The sequence below is a fragment of the Rhynchophorus ferrugineus genome, unplaced genomic scaffold (genome assembly GCF_030347505.1).
Source record: "Rhynchophorus ferrugineus isolate W39M unplaced genomic scaffold, kcgeb_rfMv2 rfM10, whole genome shotgun sequence".
In the NCBI taxonomy this organism is placed as follows: domain Eukaryota; kingdom Metazoa; phylum Arthropoda; class Insecta; order Coleoptera; family Curculionidae; genus Rhynchophorus; species Rhynchophorus ferrugineus.
The window spans coordinates 31,672,703-31,699,691 of NW_027472589.1; the positions used below are offsets into that span (position 1 = coordinate 31,672,703).

Here is a 26,989-nt window from a genome sequence, read left to right on the forward strand (position 1 = left end):
ATGTATCATCCTGCGTACAGTCGTGATATGACACCAACTTGCTTTTTATCAAGAATAAATTGAGGGCCCGTTATTCTCAGTTGATATATTTACAAACTAGGATTTAGCAGTTTCCCAATCATATTAGAAATAGTGTTACGAAGATTAGTTCAAGCGCATGCACAAGTGTATTATTTTATTCATAATATAAGTAGCAACCCTCATGTGATGAGTCTCCAGAACGTTTATCAAGCCACTGTTTGGTTCAACAATATTAATATTTATTTAAAAGGTATATTTAATATCGTACGAGTCAGTCAACACTAGTGCTCTTTACAGTATTAAATTTGTAGTGTTAAATTTCTCATTGCTTAAATGGGTTTTCACTGAAAAACATCACTATATCACAAATTGATGGAAACTACACAAAAAATTACGATCACCATCAGAATAATATAAATAATATGTGGTAAATATAACAATTGTACCAATTGTCATATATAAGTTAGATTATGAGGCATAACATTTTACACATTCCCCAGATGTAAATAAACCCTGTTTATCTCCATATTTTTCATAATTGGCGTTTGAAAATAGTTGAAAATATTTGAATAACTAATAATATAGTCGAATACATTTCAACAACGTTAGTTACTACCCGTCAGCGTCATCAGTCTGATAACAACAACAAAAACAATTATATTAAAATTATGAATAGGTTTATCGATAAATAAATTGATATCAGGTTAAAATTGAATTAAATCTCAATTAAGTTCATTTTTAAATTAATTCAATTAGTCAATATCAAGATAGCATAACCTGAGTCAATCTCTCATAATCGGTTCATAGATGGCTGGATGGATAGATGGCATAGATGGCTACTAGAATTAAATCCATATGTTTTTTAGTTAGCCCTAACCCTCAAAAGATGCTTATATAAATTTGACAGCTGTCGGATCATTAGCTTGTGAATTATAGCATTTTGAGTGAAGCAACTTTTGGTATTGTGAAAAAAATGGATAAAAAGGAATTTCGAGTGTTGATAATATATTGCTTTTTGAAGGAAAAAAATACAACCATCAAGGCTTAGTATGCTAAGTTTAGACGTGGTGAAATGAGCACCAAAGACGGTGAACGCAGTGGACGCCCAAAAGAGGTTGTTACCGACGAAAACATTTAAAAAATCCACAAAATTATTTTGAATGACCGTAAATTGAAATTGAATGAAATAGCAGACACTCTAAAGATATCAACTGAACGTGTACATCACATCATTCACGAATATTTGGATATGAGAAAGCTGTGCAAAGTGGGTGCCGCGCGAGCTTACTTTTGACCAAAAACAACGACGAGTTGATGATTCGGAGCAGTGTTTGAAGATGATCAAGCTAATAAACCCGAGTTTTTGCGTCTATATATGACAATGAATTAAACATGGCTCCATCATTTCACTCCGAAGTCCAATTAACAGTCATCCGAGTGGACTGCACACGATGAACCCGCTCCAAAACGTGGGAAAACACAACAGTCGGCTGGCAAGTTTATGGCGTTTCTATTTTGGGATGTGCAGTGAATAATTTTCATTGACTACCTTGAAAAAGGAAGGACCATCAACAGCGACTAGTACATAGCTTTATTGGACCGTTTGAAGGACGAAATCGCCGAAAAACGGCCGTATTTGAAGAAAAAGAAAGTGCTGCTTCACCAAGACAATGTCACAAGTCAGTGAAAACGATGGCAAAAATCCATGATTTGCTTCCTCATTCACCGTATTATCCAGATGTGGCCCACAACGACTATTTCTTGTTCTCAGATCTCAAAAGAATGCTTGCTGGAAAGAGATTTTCGTCGAATGAAGAGATGATCGCCGAAATTGAGGCCTATTTTGAAAAGGACAAATCGTACTACAAAAATGGTATCGAAAAGTTGGAGGATCTTGAAGGGAATAATGTTGAATAAAAAAACTGATGTTGCCAAAAAAATTTGTTTTACTGTGGTAGGCCGGGGACTTTTCAATCGACCTGTTATGTTCTTATAATCCTAATTTTACTTTTCCTAATATTTTTTTAGTTTAGTTTCGTTGATATTATATTAATTATCAATTATTCTCAAAATAATTGTTCAATGCTTTAAGCTTCACTGTTCTAAAAGTTGAATAAACAAATTTAACTGTATAGCATAACATAGTGTATGAAATCGCGACAAACATTTACAAATAAAAATTGTTTTTTAATATTAAAATTAAGAAGTTTCTTTTTGTGTTTCTATATTTAAAACAAAGTTGATAGACGATAAGCATCGAAAACAATGTTATTGCTACTATTGCCACATTACTTGCATACTATTCAGCAAGGTTAGTTTACAAAAGTGTCATCTGACGCGCAATATCTAATAGTTGTCAACAGTTATTCAAATATCGAATACACAGGAATGAGAAAGAAACTTTTTAGATGTTTTAGTTTTCTAATAATCAATATTAACAACACTCATAATGATTTAAGTACAGTGTACATATATTTCATCAGAGTTAAACTACAATTATTGATAACAAATACACTGATACGACGTTTTAATTATTATTATTTCTGTTTACACATTCCTTCTACAGATTAACATTTTCCAACTGTATACCCTTTATCTGACTATAATCTCGTTCCTCTTAAATATTTGTCCAACTAAAAAAGAATTGCAAACTTTGGTCAGTAGTGAGTACGGGCATAGGCATCATCCCAAAAGACATCCAGTCTTACCCAGCCTAGTTACTGGCGTAACTAGGACTTTGTCGGATTTTGCAGCCTTACATTATTGACATTTATAAACATACATTGACAACCATGCCTCAGCAGAACTGGCCACGAATCCAATATCTCTTGTTCTTTTGTTATATCTTGTCCAATATATGGTGTTTGCTTAGTTGAAGCTGATTAGTGCCGAATAGGAGCCCATGAGTATTTGTTTCCAAGCTTATTTGAGCTTTTTGCGCAGGTTAAAATTGCTATTTTTTCTTTATTAGTACTTCGATCTCACATATTACCCTTCCTGTCGTTTCCTTTGCTGGTCAAATCTCTTGTTTTATATTTTATAGCATTTTTTTATCATGTTTTTCCTTCTATTAATTGTAGGATATACCTACAGCTATTTAGCTGTAGTTTAATAGCTTTTTAAAATTATTTATGAATATGTTGCTACTAGTCGTTGCTGATTATCTCATAATTGGTCTCTACAGTGAGTTAAAACTAGGTTTTTATATAGAAAGATTCGTTTTTACTTTCTTAATCTTTAATAATAAAAGAAAAATTAGTAATACTTTTCAGTGTTTTACCGTTTAGCTCACTTCGCTACACAGCTAGGCCACACTGGTTAAGTGTTATCCAAGGGCTGCAGCACTTCAGTGCTTAACACGAAAATTAGGTCTTCTGTCTGATTCTTGTAACTCTTCACTGTAAGGAAGTGTTCTTATAGTCCACAATACTTTAATCAGGACTTTGTTGTGAAGTACTTGTACTATGTTGATATTACTTCTCACAGAACATCCCCATAACTTTTTTTTATAATATCTTTATTAGATACGCTTAGTACAATCTTAATTTACAATTAATTTATTACTAATTTTCTTATGTACTTGGATTAATTAACAAGCAAGACGAGTGCGAGAAAATACATCAATATGTATTCCTCAATTATAAAATTATAATTTTTTATTAATTATTAACTTATAGCTATAGTTTACACTAAATGTTTACACTTTATACAAGTTCGTATGGTTTTGTTCGCTTCAATCTCCTAATATCTTGCTGTTCAGCAGTTGTATTGCTTCCACGTTAGTATGATTTAGTAATCTTCTTTCGTGTTTCAAGGGGAAATCTTGGATAACTTCGCAAATCCATTTGATTTCCAGGTCATCGTACAGTTCTTCGTTGGTTACATAGCGATAGGCATTGGTAATCAATCGAAGAACCTTGTTTTGACAGCGTTGGATGACTAGTTGATTTGAATTTTTAGTGCAACCCCATATTTGCACCCCGTGGGCCCAAATTGGCTATATAATTGTATTATAGATCAACCTCTTTGATTTTAGATCAAGTTGAGAGTATCTTCCGACTAACCAGTATAGTTGTTTTATTTTGGTTCTAATGTGTTTTGCTTTTTGTCTAACGTGATGCTTCCAATTTAATCTCTCGTCAAGATGGATTCCAAGGTATTTAGCTGATTCTGCTTGAGGAATCAGGCATCCATTGAGTGGTATAATTAAGTTTTTATTATTTCGCCTCAATACAAATTTAACGTGGACAGATTTGGAGCAATTAAGTTGAATTTTCCAATCTTTCGTCCATTTGTAGATTTTGTTGACTGCCACTTGCACTTTTTCTATTGCCCTGGGCAGAGATATATCTTTTGCCATAATAATTGTATCGTCAGCAAAGGTTCCAAGAAATATTTCTTTTGTTGTTGGAATGTCAGCAGTGTAGAGCAGATACAGAAGAGGTCTTAAGACGCTACGTTGTGGAACTCCAACCGAGATATTTTTAAATCTCGAGAACGCCATTTCGTACGATACTCTAAATTTTCTTCCAAATAAATATGACTCCAGCAATTGACAATAGTTACGCGGTAACAATTTGCTCATTTTACAGATTAATCCGAAATACCAAACCCGATCAAAAGCTTGTGAGACATCCAGGAATATTGCAAGCAGTATTTCTTTTCCTCAAACGCTCTTTCAATAGCCGCAGTCACTCTGTGTACTTGATCGATTGTTGAATGGTGATTTCGAAAACCAAACTGGAAATCTGGTATTGTTACCAAACGTTTAACACGTTTGAATATTAGTTTCTCAAATAGCTTTGATATTGCAGGTAGTAGCGAAATAGGCCTATAAGATTCGATTTGTTCTGCAGGTTTGTCAGGTTTTTTGAGCATAATTATTTGTGCCACCTTAAAGCATTCCGGGACATGCTTCAGCCTTAAACAGGCATTAAATATATATGTCAACACGATGATTGCATCCCCATAACTGAAATCCATAGGTCCACATATGTTTAGTATTGGCTTGTGCGGCAACAACTTGTTATGTACGGATAATTTAGATTATCATTCAAATAGCCAATACATTTTTTTCTTATTTTTTAATATGTTCTTTCCAACGGAAGTTTTGCATCAAGATTCATCCGAAAGTCCTTATCATTGTCACTGTGGGGGATAATAGTATTATTCATATTTATTGGTATATGGATAGTTTGTTTGAACGTGAACAATATGCGCTAATTTACTCTCGTTAACTTTTATTCTCCATATTTAGGTGCACTTATTTATATTATTAGTTATGTGTTACAGTTTTCTGGTTGGTTCTTCGCTATTGTCCCCAATCTCTCTACAAGTATTACAGTGTAATCAACAAATGTAGTCATAGTAAGATTACTATACAGATAAAAGACTACGGTGTTTAACAAAACATCATTAGTAAACTGGATTTGTTTATTTCTACTAATTGTAGCTTATCATCGTATTGTACTTCTACATTTTTACACATTGGTACACTTTTATTTTTGATTTTTAGTGATGTTATTACTATTTGAGGTGATGATTGACATAGTGGTATGAGTTAAGTAATCAATATTTAGAGAAATGTTATATTTTAAATTTTTGGGTACACAAAACTCATATTTTAATTAATAACTAACTTTATCGTCTCTATAAATATTGTATTTGAATTGAAATACTCTTTAGTTCCCTAACACTGGAGTTAATAATTTGTGAAGGTTTTTTTTCTTTTGTGTGTGTGTGGGAAAATATGTAAACTGAAGAAACTATGTTTACTTATCTCTAACGGTCTAAAATTAAAATAGACTCCCTTCTGATCTCTTTTATTTGGTTTTAAGGAATACCTGTAGCTCATTCATGGTCGCCACATTCTTGGAATCAAAAAATTCTCGTTACTTTCTTAGAAAATGGGCCAAAGTGCCGCCGAATTGTGTGGTTTTTTTTTCTCTCTGCCTCGAAGAAAAAAGATCTATCAATTGGATTGAGATAGGATCAGGTACCCGCATACCATCGATTGTGGCTCAAATGAATCTCGATACTATTCATGCAAACGTTTCTTGGAAGTAGGTGAATGTGTCTGCGTGTGGCTGAATATGAAAAATCGTGTATTGTTAGGTGGCTAGGTTTGTTTCGTCTACTTCTTCAAACAGATACGAATTTTATCAGTTTGTCCGGCTTGTTTAACTTCTCTTTCTATTATTATCGCATTTGTAACTAGTTGAACTTTGTCAAAACATGACATCTACAATTTTATGTGAATATCTTGGTTTACATACAAGTAGGATTGAATAGCTTCAAGAACTGAATATATTAAACTGTTATAATAGTTGTTTGTTCCGTAATTTGGACAAAAATATATCCACTTTTCCCGGCCTGATACATAGATGGCTCTACTAGAATTAAATCCACATATTTTTTCCAATCAAAGATTTGTATGCTTGTTTTGACGAAAACATTAAAAAATCCGCAAAGTTATTTTGAATGACCGTAAATTGAAATTGAATGAAATAGCAGACATTCTAAAGATATCAACTGAACGTGTACATCATATCATTCACAAATATTTGGGTATGAGAAGGCTCTGTGCAAAGTGGGTGCCGCGCGAGCTCACTTTTGAACAAAAACAACGACGAGTTCATGATTCGGAGCAGTGTTTGAAGATGATCAAGCGTAATAAACCCGAGTTTTTGCGTCGATATGTGACAACGGATGAAACATGGCTACATCATTTCACTCCGAAGTCCAATCGACAGTCATCCCAGTGGACTTTATACGATTAACCCGCTCCAAAGCGTGCGAAAACGCAACAGTCGGCTGGCAAGGTTATGTCGTCTGTATTTTGGGATGCACATGGAATAATTTTCTTTGACTACCTTGAAAAAGGAAGGCCCATCAACAGCGACTATTACATTGGACCGCTTGAAGGACGAAATCGCCGAAAAACAGCCGCATTTGAAGAAAAAGAAAGTGCTGCTTCACCAAGACAATGCACCGTGTCAAAAATCCATGAATTGGGCTTCGAATTGCTTCCTCATCCACCGTATTCTCCAGATCTGGCCCCCCAGCGACTATTTCCTGTTCTCAGATCTCAAAATAATGCTCACTGGGAAGAAATTTTCGTCGAATGAAGAGGTGATCGCCGAAACTTAGGCCTATTTTGAAGCAAATAACAAATCGTACTACAAAAATGGTATCGCAAAGTTGGAGGGTCACTATAATTAGTATATAGCCGTTGAAGGGAATTATGTTGAATAAAAAAAACTAATTTTGTAAAAAAATATGTTTACTTTGGTAGGCCGGGGACTTTTCAATTGACTTATATTTTCGAAATTATCTTCGATAAGGGCAACAGTCATCTTTACATTCTCAAAAACATATTATTAATATTGATTTAAGATTGAGTTGTAATAGTTTTGGTTCTGGTAACATAGAATTACTCCTCATATCTCCTCATTTGCCGGTGCACAAAATTCTTCTAGTGAATACAGCATCTACCCATGAATATTTTAATCATGTCAGTTTTTAAACTTCCTTCACATCATGATTCAAATATTCATGATCTTCAAATTTTGGAACAATATTATTCCACTATTACACTAGAATGATATTATTGCTGTGAATATATGACAGAATTAGAACTATATTAGCAGGTTTCAATTATGTTGCAATTATAACGCATAATTATTAAAATAGTGTATAAATAAGACATGTGCCTTTACAAACCATACAGTGCAACCAAAACAACTACGTTACGCGCAGATTTGGAGACTTTTAGTATCAAAAGTATCGAAAATAGTCATCTGGCCTATTGTATGCTGTTTCTTTCATATTGTTTGGAAATCTGCAGAAATTTTGACATATGTTTTTGCATAGATTAAAATTTGCTGTTGTTGAAAGTGTTTTGTCACAAATTTGCCATTATAAGTGGTTAAAATCGGTTTTCGGTGAAACCGAATACGACACACATATGTGGACGTGCGGTGTAAACGTAGCCAATAGACAAATCAATCTCGCCGTTAGGAGCAGTCACAAGAAACCGAGAACACGAATCGCCGTACCTGTTAGATTTAGATTGGGGGATCGTTCGGCACAAAGGGCGACAGGAAAAATGTTTTGCGTTTCGGGAATACATTCCTGGACGTATCCGGCTGGGCCTATACGTGGCCGGACCCGGGGCCTCTACGGTTCGAGGAAACGGGCGGCGGATGATGGCCCGGCTCAACAAAAAGGGCGACCCCCTAATAAATTATTAGCTCGAGCACGCGGTAATCTCTTTGTCGAGTAGATCCGTGTTCTATAGGGGGGAGGGGGGTTGCGTCTAGGTTTTTCGCCAAGGGTCTCTCTCTCGATCAAAAGGGTCTCTTCCGACGAACCACCGACCGACTTTACTCCTCGCCAGGTTCGGTAATTGCCGGATACGGAACGTTTCTATTTTTAGATGGGCGGTTTTGTGCTTTGTTATTATACGAATCACTGTTTTGATAATGATAGTCGCTTATAATTACCGTGACGTCGAAATGCATATATACGTTGCACTTGTATCATACTTAACCGGTCAGTATTTATTAGTTAAATTATAGAATATATAACTGTATAAATACCTAGAAAGAAATGTCGATATTACTGATTGACCAGAATATCTACAACTCTCTTTAGAAACTCTTTTTTTATTAGTCTCCTAGAGCGTCAACAATCTGCCCGTGGGCAATAAGTATTATTATATGTAGCTGATCACTTCAGTAAGTGATCTACTGTACAATTTGTAATCTAAATCTTATTCTAAATACTATTCTTTTTGTAAGTTATTTTAAAGCCTATTCTAACTTATTCTAAAAACTATTCTAGCTTATTCTAGAGATTATTACATCTCACTCTATGTATCTATTAATCCGTTTGTATGGTAGTTTGCGTTTGAGCCTACGCACTTCACTGTCATCGCGCACATTTAACTCTTGGGCTAGTGTATTCGGATGCACTAATAGTCTTTCAGAGTACTTCGCACCAATACTCCGAATCACACTCGTTATGAGTTTGTTGAACACGCAATGTGGGGCATCGACGATGACTCGCAACACTTTATTTTAGAACCTCTGGGGGATATATATGTTAGATTTGCTAATAGTACCTCACAATTCAATAGCATAGGTCCAGATGGGCCTAAGCATTGACTTATACTGTAAAACCTTGTTATCTAATGATAATTTAGATTTACGTCCTATCAGCCAGTACATTTGGTTTAGTTTAACCCCAAGCTGTTTACGTTTTGTCACAATATGTCTTTCCATATCAAACGTCGATCGATATGCATTACCAGATATTTAACGTTATCTGTTTGTGGAAGTTAATGATTATTCAGTTTTACTGAGGGACATGTTCTTCTACAAAGGAAGTCAGGAAGTGAATGTCATATGGATATATTTTATCTTATTTGCTTTTATACGCCACGTTTTCAACCACAATTCGACTTTGTTAAGATGAAGTTGGAGGTTTCTTGTGGCTAATATTGGATCTTCGTGTGATGATATATCGTTAGCATATGTTGCAACAGTAGTGTTTCTGCAGTAGTGTTGCGGTCGGTAGGTCAGCTATATACAATATATAAAACAATAGGCCAAGAACACTACCCTGTGGAACACTCGAATATATTGGGTGTAGGTCAATGTATTCGTCACCCTGTTTGACAATAAAATGTCGGTCTTGTGAGGTAGGATTTCAGAGAAATGCAACGGAGCAATATTTTTTATCGTTTAAATTTTTGTTAATTTGGTTGACTATTCTATATATTTGTTCTATTTTTACAGATTGTCTTAAACAGATAAAATATGCTACTTATGAACAAAAGTAGAACAGAAATTGTGGTGATGGTAGAGCCAGAAGTCACAAATATGTAATATTTAATTTACAAATTAATTTATTACTGCATTCTGTTGTACTAGCATTAACGGACAAGCAAAGCGAGTACGAGATTAAATACATCAGTATATATTTCCCAAATTAAAATAAAACTAAACTCTTAAACTAAAGTTAAGAATACACTTATGACCTAAAGAAATTCGTGTGGTTTGGTTCGCTTTATTCTTCTGATTTCCTGTGTGTTATCCAGTACCTGCATTGCTTGCACGTTACTGTGATTTAGCAACCTTATTTCATGTTTGAGGACAATCACTTCGTATATCCATTTGAATTCGAAGTCTTCGTGCAGCTCTTCGTTGGTTACATAGCATTAGAAATTGGTAATTAACCGTAGAACTTTGTTTTGGTTGCGTTGGATTACTAGTTGGTTTGATGTTTTAGTGCAAATCCATGTTTGCACCCAATAGGTTCAGACTGGCTTTATGATTAACTGATAAACCAATCTCTTAATAACTTTGATAAACCAACCAATTTTAGGACAGACTGAGAGTATCTGCCGACTAACCAGTACAGTTGCTTGACTTGGAGTCTAATCTGCTATGCTTTTTGTCTAACATGATGTTTCCAATTTAATCTACCATCGAGATATATTCCGAGGTTTTTAGCTGATTCTGCTAGAGGAATCGGGCATCCATCAAATGCTGTTATTAGGTTTTTGTCATTCCGCCGCAACGCAAAATGAACATTGACAGATTTGGAGCTATTAAGTTGTATTTTCCAGTCTCTAGACCCATTTGCAGATCTTGTTTACCGCTACGTGTTCTATGGGGGGGGGGGTTATTGCATCTAGGTAAGGGTCTCCGTTCCTCTCGATCAAATGAGTCTCTCTCTTCTGACGAACGACCAATCGACTTTACTCCTCGCCAGGTTCGGTAATCATTTCGGTTCAGTTTAATTTCTTCTCTTGAATTTTTACATTATCAAGTTTTTAAAATCCATTTTTATTAGTTGTTTCACTATATCTCTCAAAATTCTTGTACTTGTGGTACTTAATGTTGTGATCTAATTTTTGCTTTGTGCCTACTACCAAAAACTAGCAGAATTTAATGATCGTGACGATGAGTAAAACATGTATCAATTCTACTTTTTTTCTGATACGTTAAGGCACACGTTCGAATTATACACTCTAATGGATCCGTCTGCCCGAATCACCTGAACATCATTAAGTGGGACCGGAATAGATGTTCCTTTTTCCGTGAAGACATCACCGCGGACAGTTGTTGCAATACGACGAGGGAAGGTAGTAACTGCACCTGCTTCACTCCATCCTTTTTCAATTTCGTTCTTTTTGTTTTGCGGTGTTATTTTAAGTACGAATAAATATTAATATGCCTTCGTTTTTATCTCTTTTTCGGCGAAAGTATCGTACTAATTAGCGGTATAGCCATCGCAATTGTACCGTATTTATTCGATAGTTTTCTGGGTTTCTCTTAATGCAACGATATTTCGTCAACTTTCCCAATAATTATATGGTATTGTTCGATGATTAACATTTCTGATGACTGTTCTCTGTGGCCGAACCGAGGAATTGTTTTCGAAATGTCCTGTTTGGAAACAACTTTTCCCTTAATACGTATGTTTTTTTTTTGTTTCAATAATGTACGAAGGTTGCTATTTAGGTTTTGAACCTTGGCATTTCCAATTGTAAGTTTGACCTTTATAGTCATGATCTTCTTCAGAACGTTTTGTCATTTGACCACAACTTGTCTTGTTTACAGTGCCTGGAACATTTCGTCTCAGCGAAAAAATTGAAAAACAGAATGGAACGTGTGACGACTTTTTACGTGATTTGTTACGTTTAAGAGTGTATCGATAAACTTACTTCGACTTTTGGTAATGAAGCTCCATCTTTCGCCATTGTAAAACGTTGCTATTACGAATTTACTCGCGACCGCAGTTAGTTCAGGGACCAAAGTCGTGAAGGCCGTTCAAAATCAGTTGCTGTATCAGAAAATATTGATGGTATGTGTGAAATGAAATTGTAAAATCATTATATGACTTACTATAAGATAGGGTTATCTTTGAGCATTACTATGGCGAGCATTAATTAGATATTGGACCAAGGAGATTCACATTATTGTTATCGATACGAGGCCGTAGAAAATGCAGCTTTTCTTGAAAGGGCTGTGTATCGATATAATACTGAATGGCTTTTTATCGTTTTTTTAAATATATTCTACTAATATTCACCAAATAGTGAGAGCATTGTTACTCTTTTAGATGGATATAATATTTTATTAGATTAGGTGGATAATATGTCCGCAAAGTCTGTAATAAAATGTCTAAGGGCTCAGGCTTTGTTTGGTTTTGTGATTTTGTCGTTGAAACATCTTCAAAAACAAACATTTAGTTATGAAAAATATTTGTTCACTTTGGATCCATAAATCTTACAAAGATTGGTCATCATGGGGAATACTTTAAAAAAACTACTTTAACTACATTAGAAATCACTCTCCTTTTATTATTGGGCTCATAATATAAATATCAAACCGTGTGTTTAATAAATTATGTCTGGCGATAAGAAAAATATAAGTTTTTGGTTTAATATATAATACATAAAATGAAAGACTACGACAACTACAATGAACACATGTTTGTAAAATGTTCATTTGTTGATATAGTCACCGTTAAGACTTTTCTTCCAATATATATCACCGCGATAAAACTTTAGCACGATTTTTTATTACAACTCTTAATAAAAATATGTTTATAATTGTTCAGATTCTATAATTAAAGACAGTCAAGGTATTTACGTAAATATTACAAAGAGACTACTGTTGTTTACTTAAGTTAGGTGCTTAATAAGTTGCATAAGATAAGTGCCATCGAAACGGCACGACAAAACTATAGCACACGTGCATTGTGTTATTGTCCAGTACACATTCAATACGTGTTATTTTTATATTTTGCCATACATGTTTCTTGATATTATTTGTTTTAAAATATCAGTTTATTCTGCCGCCATGTCTTGTAGGGCAAAAATTACCAGAGCTATAATAATCATAGAAAAGCCGGAAATTTATATAAAAAATGTGGGGTCATAAATGAAGAAATGAAGAAAGAAGAAGAACGTAGAAATGAGGAACACATCTCGTGGAAAAAGTTTTGTCATGTAACATTTTCGAAGGAAAAGGCATTCGATTTGAATGGATATAAATATTACTATCGTGATTAACGACAATATGAAATGATCTAATATTTAATAACCAGCTTGATTTTGCGACTTTCAACTTTATTTTTGATAAAGTTGATATTACTTCTTGAAAAATATCCCCATAACTAAATTCCATAGGTCATTATTTTACTGTTTGGTTGCACAGTGGCAACTTATTATGTACGAATAATGTAGATTTTCTTCCAAATATAACAGGTCAATTGAAAAATCCCCGACCTGACACATAGATGGCGCTACTAAAATTAAATCCATATGTTTTTTAGTTAGCCTTAACACTCATAAGATGCGTGTATAAATTTCACACCTGTTGGATCGTTAATTTGTGAATAATAGCATTTTGAGTGAAGCAACTTTTGTTATTGTTAAAAAAATGGATAAAAAGGAATTTCGCGTGTTGATAAAATATTGCTTTTTGAAGGGAAAAAATACAGTTGAAGCAAAAACTTGGCTTGATGCCGAGTTTCCGGACACTGCCCCAGGAAAAACAACCATCAATGATTATGCTAAGTTTATACGTGGTGAAATGAGCACCGAAGACGGTGAACGCAGTGGACGCCCAAAAGAGGTTCTTATAAGAGTAGAGTAATAAAACAAGCAAAGCGTTAAAAGGACGTGTGCCAGTAGTTATTATATTTAATATTTTGAAGAATGTTGCAGACGTTTGACAACAGGACGACTTCTGCAGGCTGATTCGTTTAAATGTTCGAACTTATCAGATTTATTTAATTGAATAAAATAAGAAGGAAAATATTGTCTGACTCTAAAAGGAATTTACAATTTGCGGTAGGCAATACATTAAACACATTGATGACGTGAGTTTACTGTTGTATTGAATACTCTATATGTTATATCCTAGTTGTAATAGTATATTGAAACCTAAGTAATAGTTTACCGTTAACTATCACCATTTTGTCTTATCCCGAGACGGACAATTTCTGGTAACCATCCAAAAGGTGAACGAAACCCCAACCGAAAATATAACATATAACAACTCTCGACGGGTTCTGTGACGATCCGATTCGAAACCAATAGGGCATCGACATGACCATTGAAACGTACCGACAAAACAACACACGCCGCCTCGATCTTTTCTTTGTTCCGAAAAATTCACGCACACGATCAGCAGATGTTCTCTTGGCCCAGGTAGGAGTTTCGTCGACGTTTGTCGAGGTTTTTGTCTTGCTTTTTCTCGTTCCTTCCAATCCCCATTAGGCCCACTGTTTCACGACGAAACTGGGGGCCCGAACGACGATCGATAATGGAAAGTACCCGGTATCAAAATTGGAAAAAATTCTGGGGGGGCGGGGGGCAATTAATCTTGGTGATATGCGTGTTTTTGTTTCAGCGAGATTTCACGGTCCGTATGGATTCGGGGAAAGTGTTTGTAAGCAATATTTGGTTTTCTTAATGGTGTTTTTGTAATTTGCAACAAAATTCCTATAAGAATATTTTTTCAAAAGTAATTGAACCGGCTTCAAAAATAAGGAAGTGGCTAAGAAGTAAAAAATAATCAATATTAGAGTTTATCACCGAAAATTAAACTAAATTTAAAAAACGTGAATACACAATCAGTTGCCCAGAGGGCAATAAATGTTTGTTATGTTTATATTATATATACAGGGCATGTAGAACATTTGTTCACTAAGTGATCTCCTGTATAAACTACTATTTTAATTAATTAATCTTATTCTAAAGTCTATATATGTCCAAGAATCAGATCGAATGGTGTTAGACGTTTTAGTCTATACACTTCACTGTCACTTCGCATATTTGGCTGATACACTGGGATGCACTGACACTCTTTCGAAGTACTTCACACAAACACGTTGAATTACACTCGTTATAGGTTCTAGAGGAATATCGCGTTGTATCACTTTATTTGAAATATACTACGGAGCATCAACAATGGCACGCAACACCTTATTTTGGAACCGTTGAATGATGGATATATTAGACTTGCAAGCGGGTCCCCATAGTTGGATTCGATATGACCAAATAGGTTTTGGTACAGATTTATACAATAATATCTTTTTATCTAATGATAACTTGGATTTGCGAAAAGGCAATACATTTGGTAGAGTTTAAGTCCAAGTTGTTTCCATTTGGCGAGCGTGTGCTTCTTCCAAGTTACTCGTTGATCTAGAATAAGATATAACGCATATATAATAATATAATAAATTTAATTGATAATTTATTTGTTAAGTGCTTTCTGTTTTTTTCTTGTTTTGTATCCATCTTGATGGTAAGTAAAATCAGGAAGATCACCGTAACAGGTTAATTGAAAAGTCGCCGGCCTACCTATAGTAGAACACATTTTTTTGGCAAAATTAGTTTTTTTTTGTTGAACATAATTCCCTTCAAGGAAGATACACTGATTATAGCGAGCCTCCAACTTTTCGATACTATTTTTGTAGTACGATTTGTTCTTTACTTCAAAATAGGTATCTGTTTCGGCGATCTTCTTTTCATTGGACAAAAATTTCTTCCCAGCAAGCATTCTTTTGAGATCTGAAAACAGGAAATAGTCGCTGGGGCCAGATCTGGAGAATACGGTAGATGAAGAAGTAATTCGAAGCCCAATTCATGGATTTTTGCCATCATTTTCACTGACTTGTGACACGGTGCATTGTCTTGGTGAAGCAGCACTTTCTTTTTCTTCAAATGCGGCCGTTTTTTCAATGACCTTGCCAGTCGACTGTTACGGTTTCCCACGCTTTGGAGAGGGTTGATCGTATGCAGTCCACTCGGATGACTGTCGATTGGACTTCGGAGTGAAATGATGGAGCCATGTTTCATCCATTGTCACATATCGGTGCAGAAACTCGGGTTTATTACGCTTGATCATCTTCAAACATTGCTCCAAATCATCAACTCGTCGTTGTTTTTTGTTAAAAAAGAGCTTTCTCATACCCAAATATTCGTGAATTATATGATGTACACATTCAGTTGATATCTTTAGAGTGTCTGCTATTTTATTCAATTTTAATTTACGGTCATTCAAAATAGTTTTGTAGATTCTTTAAATGTTTTCGTTGGTAACAACCTCCTTTGGACGTCCACTGCGTTCACAGTGTTTGGCGCTCATTTCTCCACGGGTAAACTTAGCATACCAATCCTTGATGGTTGATTTTCCTGGGTCATTGTTCGGAACATCGGCATCAAGCCAAGTTTTTGCTTCAACTGTATTTGTCCATTCAAAAGCAATATTTTATTAACACGCCAAATTCTTTTTTATAATTTTTTTTCAAAATAACAAAAGTGAAGCGCTCAAAATACTTTAATTCACTAACTAATGATCCGACAGCCGTCAAATATATACACGCATCTTTTGAGGGTTAGAGCTATCTAAAAACATATGAGTAGCTCCATCTATGTGTCAGGCCGGGCACTTTTCATTTGAACTGTTAGACGAAAAGCAGAGCAGATCAGACTCAAAATCACAAAACTGTACTGGAAGATACTCCCACCTTAACCCAAGATAAAAATTATTGGTTTATAAGTCAGTTATATAACTGGCCTTACAAATCTTCCAACAAAATATATAACAAAATCTTAAACATTTTTACTAAAAATCATGAATTAATTTACACACATTAAAAAAGGGTCTCTAATATGTTCCATAATATATAATACCTAATTATTTACCAAACTAAATGTTGTCAATGTCGTATAAAACAAGTAACGATATAATATAAAATACATTTCTATAATGCGGGTGGCATAGACGTAAAATAATCGAATTATATATCGATTATGTCCAACACTAAGGAGATTTTCCTGCCGCTTGTTCACCCGAAGGTGCTCATATTGGATTTTCTATTAGAAATTCTGCTCGGATAGACACGTCTCGATGAAGTTTTGCTTCCTTTTTCTGATTGTAAACTTTCCTGCTCATTTTAATGCAATAAACTGCTTTGAAAATATGCAATAAAGCATATGAGCGTGGAATTAGACGTTTATTAGATAAATCTTTTAGTTTTTAAATCATACAATGACAAGTGTTTAGTGCATTTTTTCTCGAAAATTATCAATTCTGACGCAATTTATCATAGATTTTCGTTTCTTTCACCCTAAAATACATATATTTTCAGAGTTTTATCCGAGATCCGAGAGGTAAAAGCAATGTAGGCGCTTTTTCCAATATATAGTCGTGAAAATTTGCCCCTGAGGTAATCTTACATTATTCAGCAGGACGACACATTGCTCCAGCTAGAAAAAAATAATTTAAACGCGTTAATATACTAACATTACCCAGCCAATACACATCTTGGATTTAAATGTGATAGCCATTTGTGTATGATCCAGACAAATCATCAATTAATAATATTCTCCTAGAACGTCAACAATCTGCAATAAGTATTATTATATGATTTCATTTATATAATATAACTATCCCGACATGTAGAAGATCACTTCAGTAAGTGATCTACTGTACAACTTATATTCTAAATCTTATTCTAGATACTATTCTAACTTATTTTAAAGTCTATCCTAACTTATTCTAAAAACTATTCTAGCTTATTCTAGATATTATTAAATCTCACTCTATGTGTCTATTAATCAGTTCGTATGGTAGTTTGCGTTTGAGACTACGCACTTCACTGTCATCGCGCACATTTAACTGTTTGACAAGTGCATTGGGATGCACTAATAGTCTTTCAGAGTACTTTACACTAATACTCCGAATAGCACTTGCTATGTGTTCTAAGGCGATATCGCGCTGAATCAGTTTGTTGGACACGTAATATGGGGCATCGACGATGACTCACAACACTTTATTCTGTAACCTCTGGAGTATAACTATATTAATTTTTCTAGTAGTACCACACAGTTCAATACCATATGTCCAAATGGGCCTAAGTATTGACTTATACAGCTGTGTGCGTTTTGTCACTATATGTTTTTTCCATGTCAAATGTCGATCGAACTGCATTCCCAGATAGTTTACATTGCCTGCTTGTCACATTTGTAGATTTTATCTTATTTGCTTTGATACGCCACGTTTTCAATCACAATTCGACTTTATTAGGATTTGGAAAAGTTGGAAATTTCTTATGGCTGATATAAGATCCTCGTGTGATGATAAAACCGCTGTCTGGTCAGCATGTGTTGCAACAGTTATGTTTCTTGAGGTCGATAGGTCAGCTGTATACAATAGATATAACAATGGGCCAAGAATGCTACCCTGCGGAACACCCGAACACTGACACTGAACCCACACACTTACCTATTCCCTATGTATCGGGTCTAGGTTAGTGTATTCGTCACCCATTTTGACAAATAAAATGAATAAACGTTAATATATTTAAAAATATATATTTAAATATTTATAGAAATATGATTTACATAAGAATCACATAGAAAACATAAAAAAAAGTTGCACCGCAGTCGGTAGGATTCGAACCTACGCTCCCAGAGGGAATCTGATTTCTAGTCAGACGCCTTAACCGCTCGGCCACGACTGCTTCTTGCTCATGTTTGTTTCAGCCGTCTTGTAAACCGTGCCATATCATTATATAGTGTTAATAATAATTCTAATTGTTGATAATAATAACAATAGTTTTACAATATCAGCAAATATTTTTATATTATTTAAATTTGGCTCGCACCACTGTTTATAATGTTAACTAGAATACCCGTAACGAAAATTAGTAGGTGAAAGTGCGAATGTGTGTAGCAGTCGTGGCCGAGCGGTTAAGGCGTCTGACTAGAAATCAGATTCCCTCTGGGAGCGTAGGTTCGAATCCTACCGACTGCGTCTCTTTTTATTGTTTTTTTTTTCCTCTAAGAACCAAAAAAACAGATTGAAACACATTTTTGCTGAATTGTAAATAAACAAATACGTTGGAGACAACATTTTAGGGAGTATTTTAGTCCAGATATATGAAAAAACAATTCATGTTTTCAAAGCTTAACCATTTAACAATATGCCCTTAAGAGGATTTGACGAAATTTAAATTACTTTCAGAGATATAGCATTTGTCTCAAAACTAATTTTTCCGGGACGATTGATATAATATCTCGAGTTCTACTGAAGCGATTTAACTGAAATTTGTTGGAAGTCCATTTTTCTATCGTATCAAAGTACAATTTTTTTTCAAATTACGGCCGTTTTTCAATTTTTGATATTTCCGAATTTTTTAAATAAAAAATCGAAGCTTTGTTATAGTTTTAACTTCGAAATTACTGAAAGCTGTATGGATAAGGCTCACATCAAATTTCAAGTAAATTGGTTCAGTAGAACTTGGGATATTATATCAATCATCTCGGAAAATGCGTTTAAAAGTCTCGTTTTTAGATGTCGCGTCACTAAAACAGCTATATCTCCGAAAATAATTTAAATTTTCAAAAATCCTCATAAGAGCATATTCTTAAAAGATCAAGCTTTGATGATAAAGTAGAGCATCTCTTTGACAACATCGATTGCTGGTTGAAATATATTAAGACAAAAATGTCCATGAAATAATTGTTAAAAAGGGACTAAACGAATAAATTAGAATAGCCTTCAATGCCAGTCAGCAAGCTATGTGTAAATATCTAAGTGTTATTCAGAATGCAGGATGCCACAATGATGTATAAGCATGAATTAACCACATGATGATGAGAATAATATAAATATCAGTATTTTTAAGTAAAACTAAAGTCTTTGTTGTAAACCCTTTGTAACTAAAGTCTGCTAAAAGGGCAGATCGCACCTGTCTGGATTTGGAAATGCCAACCGAACCGTCGGTCGAAGAAATCTAGATCTAACAGGTCAATTGAAAAGTCCCCGGCCTGCCCTAAACCTCAAAAGATGCGTGTATAAATTTGACAGCTGTCGAATCATTAGTTTGTGAATTATAGCATTTTGAGTGAAGCAATTTTTGGAAAAAAATGGATAAAAAGGCATTTCACGTATTGATAAAACATTGCTTTTTGAAAGGAAAAAATACAGTTGAAGCAAAAACTTGGCTTGATGCCGAGTTTCCGGGCACTGTCCCAGGAAAATCAACTATCAAAAATTGGTATGTTAAGTTTAGAGATGGTGAAATGAGCACCGAAGACGGCGAACGCAGTGAACGCCCAAAAAAGATTATTACTCACGAAAACATTTAAAAAATCCACAAAATGATTTTGAATGATCGTAAATTGAAATTAAATGAAATAGCAGACACTCCAAAGATATCGACTGTACGTGTACATCATATCCTTCACGAATATTTGGGTTGATGATTCGGAGCAGTGTTTGAAGATGATCAAGCTTAATAAACCCGAGTTTTTGCGTCGATATGTGACAATGGATGAAACATGGCTCCATCATTTCACTTCGACATCCGAGTAGACTGCACACGATGAACCCGCTCCAAAGCGTAGGAAAACGCAACAGTCGACTGGCAAGGTTATAGCATCTGTATTTTGGTATACGCATGGAATAATGTTCATTGACTGCCTTGAAAAAGGAAGGATTATCAATAGCGATTATTACATTGCGTTATCAGGGCCGTTTGAAGAACGAAATCGCCGAAAAATGGCCGCATGTGGAGAAAAAGAAAGTACTGCTTCACCAAGACAATGCATCGTATCAAAAATCCATGAGTTCTCGTATTCTCCAGATCTGGCTCCCAATGACTATTACCTGTTCTCAGATCTCAAAAGAATGCTCACTGGGAAGACATTTTCGTCGAATGAAGAGGTGATCGCCGAAACTGAGGCCTACTTTGAAGCAAAAGACAAATCATACTATAAAAATGGTATTGAAAAGTTGGAGGGTCGCTATAATCAGTGTATCACCCTTGAAGGGAATTATGTTGAATAAAAAAAACTAACTTTGCCAAAAAAATCTGTTTTACTATGGTAGGCACTGGACTTTTCAATTCACCTGTTAGGTTCATGACGTTATTCAGCCATAGAATTGTTGCGGCGTCGATCTTGAGTTACGAGAGGCTCAGCGCGTAACGCTTCTTATGAAAAGTGATGGTCTGCGTTTTCAGGGGGTTGATTTATCTCTCCGACATCTTTAACAGTGTTGTGTAGAGAAATTGTAGGTTAGTCAATAACGCCTGCAAACCAAAAAAAAAAACGTTTTTTTAGAAAACAAACTACTTTTTAAACCACCCCGCGGTCGAACCCCTCGCGGTGGTCGTACCGACCGAATGCGCTCCGCTCTATCATTAATTCCATCGAAATAGAGCAGGTGGTTGTTTTGGTTTCCCCACCCGTTCGATGGAGGGCGCTTTCGCGGCGGTCCGTTGGTCATTACCGTATGTTTTTTTTTGTACCCCATATTTACGTACGTCGCCGCAAACGGTCGGAAACAGGTCGGAAGTTCGTATTGCTCGGCTGAGTGACGGCACGTTCATTGTCTGGTGCCGGACATTTCGGTAAAATGGAGCGGCGATAATGGTTTCGATTTTTCCGAGGAGAATGTGCGAGAATCGGGTCGATGGTCCTTTGTTGCCGCGCGGTTTAGATCGCGAGGCTTTGTCCTATTATTGCGTACTGATGTATTCAGATTTATGTCTTCCTTTTTTTTTTGGTTCGATTATAAAGTGCATTTATTTTGGGATAATTAGTCGGATAGTCCTTTATTTCAGACAATTTTTATTTATATTAGGTAGCAATATTATAGTCTATACAATGTAGCGGTGAACTTACGCCATCTCAACTTATGACGTTAAAACTGTGCAATGTTGTCGCATTTAACATATGTTATTCATAACAACATTATAATGTATTATAATTTTAACATTACAGTACATCGAAATCCTTAAACTACATTGAATTAAACAGCCACAATAGTGTGTAAGTTAGAGCTGTTTTATTCTATTTACATTGAACTTTTTTCTAAACCACCTTTGGTATCCCCTGGAAGCTTAATCCACCGAATTAATAATTATGCATCCAAGTAATGTATTTTATTTTCATTGGAGAACATATTTTTACCTTTTTATCTTTAGTTCTTGTTTCCTTCATTGCTGCTTTTTTTGCCAAACCATTCTTATATCACTGTATTTCTCCTTAGTTTCTTCTGTTACCATCTCTTTGCCATATTTGCAAAACAATTAGTATTCATTCTCTCCACGCATATTTTAACCAAATACTCATATATATTCTGAACAATTACAACATATCTATCTACATAAATCTTTCACACTCTACAGTACGATTTGCTACAGTTATCATATATTAATTATATACTCACCTTTAGTTGTTTCCACTCTCATCACTCTGCTTTGGTATTGTTAGCATTAAACAATCATAATCCCTCATCCAGAAAGTTTAATTCACTCACTGTCACATTCTGAGGAAGTATTCAAGTCAAGAACTAAGCTATTAATTTTCAATCTAACACTAGTTCACAATTCCATCATTTCGCAATATGTTTTTCTGTGTACCTGCTGGAGTTCATCCAAACCGAAGGATGTTGTTGTAGACAATCAACAGTTCTTACCTGTATATTTACTGTAGTAATTATTTTCCACATCCCATAACAACTCGATTTGATTGAATATGCAGTGATAGGGAGGAAGATGTTACACTCTATGGCCATATTATTCAGCCATCTGTTCTGTGTATTTTATTCAGACACATAGTTATAAAAAATAAGTTACATAAAACACAATTAAACATTTTACTTATATTTACCAAGGGACAATTTGAAATACTTCACTCTTTAACCGACTCGTTGGGAACTTTTTGTTAGATTCCTATTTCTAGCATGAAGAACAATATATCTGCAATGAATTATTAACTTTTACCTTGAATATTTCTTATACTTTATACTCTTTTTATTAGCGTCTTGCCAATGGCGTCCTAATGTTACTTTTAAAATACCTATGTCTGTACACAAATTGAAATAACAAGTCTTCCTTAATTTTATTATATGCTTTTAAAAATTGTACTCTTTTAAAAGCAATCTTTTGCATTGAACCTCCTTGTAGGTTATTTTTATGCTATTTAAATTATATGTTTCCTAACAGTGTAACAGCTGCAACACAATAAAAATATTTCGAAAAAAACACCAGCAACTTTCTTTGCCTCTCTTCGTTCTGGAATGTCGATGTTTTACTGCACTTCTTCGGATTATAAAGCCAAACATTAGCACGTCCCTCAAATTCTTTTATTGACGGCACAAAAATAAAAATGCTTAGAGCACAAAAACGTATATATCATGAATAGAGGAATATGACTTGACATATATAACAGCTCAATTGAAAAGTCCCCGGCCTACCTTAGTAAAACACATTTTTGTGGCAAAATTAGTTTTGTTTTATTCAACATAATTCTCTTCAAGACTTGTGACACGGTGCATTGTCTTGGTGAAGCAGCACTTTTCTTTTTCTTCAAATGCGGCCGTTTTTCGGAGATTTCGTCCTTCGAACGGTCCTGATAACGCTATGTAATAGTCGCTGTTGATGGTCCTTCCTTTTTCAAGGTAGTCAATGAAAATTACTCCATGCGCATCCCAATATACAGACGCCATAACCTTGCTAGCCGACTGTTGTGTTTCCCACGTTTTGGAGCGGGTTCATCGTGTGCAGTTCACTCGGATGACTGTCGATTGGATTTCGGAGTGAAATGTTGAAGCCATCTTTCATCCATTGCGCATATCGACGCAAAAACTCGGGTTTATTACACTTGATCATCTTCAAACACTGCTTCGAATCATCAACTCGTCGTTGTTTTTGGTCAAAAGTAAGTTTCCTCATACCCAAATATTTGTGAATGATATGATGTACATGTTCAGTTGATATCTTTAGAGTGTGTGCTATATCATTCAATTACAATTTACGGTCATTCACAATCATTTTATGGATTTTTTAAATGTTTTCGTCGGTAACAACCTCTTTTGGACATCCACTGCGTTCACCGTCTTCGGTGCTTATTTCACCACGTCTAAACTTAGCATACCAATGATGGTTGATTTTCTTTAGGTAGTGTCCGGAAACTCGGCGTCCAGCCAAGTTTTTCCTTCAACATTTTATCAACACGAGAAATTCCTTTTTATCCATTTTTTTCACAATAACAAAAGTTGCTTCACTCAAAATGCTATAATTCACAAACTAATGAAGGGTTAGGGCTAACTAAAAACATATGGATTTAATTCTAGTAGCGCCACTTATGTGTCAGGCCGGGGACTTTTCAATTGATTATTATGGTTACAAGATGATCCTATGCGTCTTAGTACTACTTAATAGGACTTTCTGTATACCTTATAACTTATTTGTACTTATTTGTATTAATTTGTACACTTTCCACTAGTTTTAGTGTTTTGTTAATGTAACAATGATGATTTAACCAGCTTAAGACTGAAAAACATGATTAAAATGTTGCGTCAATCTATTTCATCAGGCGACCTCACTTTATAACTAAAGATCAACCATAAAGCATCTTTGAATCTTTTTAAAAAAGCTCTATACTACGGTTCCATATGGGTGAATAATGAAAATGTCCTATACGGAGGCCATAGGAAATAGATCAAGAATACTAGAGATAACAGACACACACGCAACTCGCTGACTTATTCGCAAAGAGAATTGTCACATAAACGTCAAGCGATTTTTTCCTAAACTTAACGTTCGACGTCCCATCGTCTTGAAAAACGAAATAAAATCCCACCCACCTCCGTCTAGTGGCAACATTTCCAGCTTTTATATTCCTCCCTTCCAAGGGGCGTTATATAAATCAACAATTCTCAAAACGGCCCCGTAATCTATCAACGTTCACTTCAACCAAATCGATCCTGGCGGTTTTTCCTTCCATGACTCTTTTTTCCCTACACACATATATACACACACACACACACCTCGTCCCCCCTCCCCATCTTCTTTTGTTTCATTAATAATGGGGTTTCGTAATGGGTCATGTTTAGACAAAGGGCGTTTTCCTAGGGACCTCTTTAAATGGTAAACATCGAATAAGTGAGGTAAAAGGATTAGGGGATATCAGTGTCTATAACTATACGTACGGGGATTGTTGAATTTATCATGATGTGCTTCTATGTAAAAATCTTAAAATTTTATATCGTTTTCTACAATTTTTTCTCATCTTTCTGGCAACTGTATGAAAGAACGATATTGGTTTTTCGCACTTGCCACTTGACTGAATCTCTTAATAATTTTTTTATGACATCTTTATTAGATACGCTTAGTACAATCTTAATTTACAATTAATTTATTACTACTTTTCCTATGTACTTGGATTAATTAACAAGCAAGACGAGTGCGAGAAAATACATCAGTATGTATTCCTCAATTATAAAATTATAATTATTTATTAATTATTAACTTATAGCTATAGTTTACACTAAATGTATACACTTTATATAAGTTCGTATGGTTTTGTTCGCTTCAATCTCCTGACATCCTTCGCGCTCTCCAGCAGTTGTATTGCTTCCACGTTAGAATGATTTAGTAATCTTCTTTCGTGTTTCAAGGCGAAATCTTGGATAACTTCGCAAATCCATTTGATTTCCAGGTCATCGTGCGGTTCTTCATTAGTTACATAGCGATAGGCATTGGTAATCAATCGAGAACCTTGTTTTGACAGCGTTGTATGGCTAGTTGATTTGAATTTTTCGTGCAACCCCATATTTGCACCCCATAGGTCCAAATTGACTTTATAATTGTATCATAAATCAACCTCTTTGATTTTAGATCAAATTGAGAGTATCTTCCGACTAACCAGTATAGTTGTTTTATTTTGGTTCTAATGTGTTTTGCTTTTTGTCTAACGTGATGCTTCCAATTTAATCTACCGTCAAGATGGATTCCAATGTATTTAGCTGATTCTGCTTGTGGAATCGGGCATCCATTGAGTGATATATTTAAGTTTTTATTATTTCGCCTCAATGCAAAATTAACGTGGACAGATTTGGAGCTATTAAGTTGAAATTTCCAATCTTTCGCCTATTTGTAGATTTTGTTGACTGCCACTTGCACTTTTTCTATTGCCCTAGGCAGAGATATATCTTTTGCCATAATATTTGTATCGTCAGCAAAGGTTCCAAGAAGTGTTTCTTTTGTTGTTGGAATGTCAGCAGTGTAGAGCAGATACAGGAGAGGTCCTAAGACGCTACCTCGTGGAACTCCAACCGAGATATTTTTAAATGTCGAGAACGCCATTTCGTGCGATTCTCTAAATTTTCTTCTGAATAAATATGACTCCGTCAATTGACAGTAGCTACGCGGTAACAATTTGCTCATCTTACAGATTAATCCCAAATGCCAAACCCGATCAAAAGCTTGTGAGACATCCAGGAATATTGCAGGGCAGTATTTCTTTTCTTCAAACGCTGTTTCAATAGCCGCAGTTACTCCGTGCACTTGATCGATTGTTGAATGGTGATTTCGAAAACCAAACTGGAAATCTGGTATTGTTACTAAATGTTTAACACGTTTAAATATCAGTTTCTCAAATAGTTTTGATATTGCAGGTAGTAGCGAAATAGGCTTGTAAGATTCGACTTGTTCTGCAGGTTTGTCAGGTTTTTTGAGCATAATTATTTGTGCAACTTTAAAAGCATTCCGGGGCATGCTTCATCCTTAAACAGGCATTAAATATATATGTCAACATGATGATTGCTTTTTGTGGCAGTTCTTTCAATAATCCAGGTGAAATTTCATTTATACCAGGTGCCTTTTTAGGATTGAGGTTATTAATTTCAGTGGCAACTTCCAGTGGAGAAATTAGATTTAAATCTACATCGGGTTGATAAACAGGTGATGTATCCATGGTAGATTCTATATCATTAGGTAGAAATATGTTAGGTATATCATTAGGTAGAATAGCGAGCAATTCAGCTTTTTTATCGCTGCGTCGAACCCATTCATTTCGATCATTTTTAATTGACAGTACCCGAATAATTAGTCTCTTAAATGTTCGAGTTGCTTTCCATAGCGA

At 35.0% G+C, this 26,989-nt stretch overlaps 2 non-coding genes across 2 annotated transcripts; one reads left to right on the forward strand and one right to left on the reverse strand.

The window, feature by feature from the left end:
• Nucleotides 1-18,491: 18,491 nt before the first annotated feature.
• TRNAS-AGA (transfer RNA serine (anticodon AGA)) lies at nt 18,492-18,573 on the reverse strand. Its single transcript has one exon. It is a non-coding gene; the product is annotated as a tRNA-Ser (tRNA).
• A 211-nt stretch (nt 18,574-18,784) lies between these two features.
• On the forward strand, nt 18,785-18,866 carry TRNAS-AGA (transfer RNA serine (anticodon AGA)). Its single transcript has one exon. It is a non-coding gene; the product is annotated as a tRNA-Ser (tRNA).
• Nucleotides 18,867-26,989: the final 8,123 nt, after the last annotated feature.